The sequence below is a fragment of the Pinus tabuliformis genome, chromosome 1_1, assembly GCF_031772625.1.
Source record: "Pinus tabuliformis cultivar Carrire ecotype Pingquan chromosome 1_1, CPIR1, whole genome shotgun sequence".
In the NCBI taxonomy this organism is placed as follows: domain Eukaryota; kingdom Viridiplantae; phylum Streptophyta; class Pinopsida; order Pinales; family Pinaceae; genus Pinus; species Pinus tabuliformis.
The window spans coordinates 535535244-535538087 of NC_142297.1; positions in this window are offsets into that span (position 1 = coordinate 535535244).

Sequence of the window (2844 nt, forward strand, 5' to 3'; positions counted from 1 at the left end):
TTGAGGAGTGATGTCATGGAGCAGTAAGAAAAAACCAATCATTTCCTTGTCATCCACTAAAGTTGAGTATAAAGCATTAAGCAGTGTTACCTGTGAAGCAATATGGCTTAGAAGGATACTTGAAGATGTTGGAGAAATACAACGAGAACCTATAGTAATCAAATGTGACAATCAAAGCTATCCAATTAGAAAGCTATCATGTATATCATGCAGGGTCAAAACATATAGAAACACATCATTTTGTATGAGAAAAAGGGGAATCAAAATAATTTGACTTAACATATTGTAATACAAATGAAAATGTCGCTGACATATTCACCAAGCCTCTTGGAAAGACTGAATTTGAAATTTGTAGAACTAAACTTTGTGTGTTGAAGAAAATCCAAATTATGTTGTAAGCCTAGCCGAGACTTAGAATAACAGGCGAGTTAACATAGAGATCATGATTAAGGGGAGGTTTTAAAATAAGCATGATTGTTCACATGTCGATGAAGTATAGGTGGTTGATCACAATGATTGTTCCCTAGTCGGAAGTATACAAGCAGTAGAAAGTTTATAATTAAAATTTGGCAGGAGTCATTAGTAGTTGGCAGATTCACTGTTGAATCTCCAGCAAACTTTGTATATAAATTGCAGTATTTGGAATGCAATCTTCAAGCTATTATTTTGAATATTAATCTTTGATATTTAAATTTAAATTTATAACTTTCTATAATATGCAAAAATATATATTTAATATAATGAAATTGAAATGACATCATATTGAAAAACATTAAATTGTAATCTCACAAAATCTTTTCAATTTTCCTTTCATAAACTCAATTTAATATTTATAATTTTCTTCTTTCTTATAATTCCTCTCTATTTCTTTCCCCACTTACTCTTTCCTTTATATCCCATCTCTCTCCTTTATAGAACTGCCTTTAAATTCCATTGTATAGAACTTTCAGCAATACTTTCTAAATAGGTGATACACTAACCAAATTTCAATCCTCTTTATAACTTAAAAAAGGATAAATGCAATAAATAATTAAAAAACTAATATATCATAAAAACATAAAAGGAAATATATTATTATATTATTAAAAACTTAGTTAAGAAAGACTTTGAAGCACTATGAAAGGCTTTGAAACATTTAAAAAATAAATCATTAATAAACATCTAAAAAGGTTCGGAAGAAGTCAATCCAAGTCGATGATTCACTCCCTGAATTCAAGAGGCTTTAAGAAACCGCCTCTTAACGAAATCCTATATACACGTTCTATGGCTAAGATTGTGAGAGAAGGAAAATTAGACGTGATTATGAAAGTTGGTTATTTTATTAAAATTTTAGGTTAGAAAATTCTATTTTAAAAATTTTATTTAGAATGTATTTTTATGGTTATGAAATTTGTTTAAAACTAAATATTATTTTTTATTTGATATGTTTTGGAAAAAAATTAATATATAATTTTTTTTTAAATATTAATTGAAATTAAAAATTTATATAAATTTTAGAAAAAAAATAGTCTATGGCTATGGCTAAGATTGTGAGAGAAGGAAAATTAGACGTGATTATGAAAGTTGGTTATTTTATTAAAATTTTAGGGTAGAAAATTCTATTTTAAAATTTTTACTTAGAATGTATTTTTATGGTTATGAAATTTGTTTAAAATTAAATATTAATTTTTATTTGATATGTTTTGGGAAAAAAATTAATATATAATTTTTTTTAAATATTAATTGAAATTAAAAATTATATAAATTTTAGAAAAAAAATATTATTGAGTTTTAAACATTAAGGTTGATAATCAAGGGATCTGATTTGCAATTATGGAAATATTAAATAACAAATTTCTTAATCCATTATGATTAAAGCTTTTTTTTCGGTCTACATTTTGGGTGAAGGGATGAGTTTCACATTAAAATGGGGAACACACTATGATTTGGTGTATAACTATTTTCAACAATATCAACTAGGAGTTTTAAGATGTTTTGTATAGATATTTTGTCTGTTTCATATGTGGTAATGGATAATTTTTAAATTATTCTAACTTTTGGGTAAACAAAAGACCGACTTTAACCTATAGACAAAGAAAAGTTATCATTAACTTGCACACATTGCTTGAAAATATGATGATTAAAAATGGAAACATGGGTGTATCAATCACGCAATCACATAGTTGTTGGGGTGAGATATTTCCATATAAAAAAACCATCAAGTAGTTGATGGGGTGAGGTATTTCCATGTAAAAAAAACCATGTTCAAATACTCATGAGTGTAGAGCCCTTATATGCATATGAGGTAAGTTGTTTAACCTTTCCTTTCATCAATAATGATGTTTAACACATGTTTGATGGATCAAATTAATGTATATACTAATACGATATTTTAAAAATCATATATAATCTAAATATAATAATAAATAAGTAACTTTTGAAAATATAAACATATTTAAAATTAAATAAATATTTAAAAACAATATTTAATGTAAATATGATTTTGAGTTATAATGAAATTCTAATCATATTTAAAAATTCTAACAATATATATATAATTTATTTTAAATAATTTAATTTCCAAAATTACCTTACTTGAGAAATAATATGTAGTGATAATTATTTTACCTGGTAAAATTATATATATATATCTATATATATATATATATATATATATATATATATATAATTTAACCTTTTTTATAGTAAATTCTTTTTTTTATAATTTTATTTTTAATTAATATAACACATCTAATTAATACATTTTTTTTCTTTTTTCCTTTTTAAACAAAAATTACATTTTATTCCGTGGAATTAGTAATAGCAATATATGCATACTACTATTATTATTTCACTAAGTAAAAC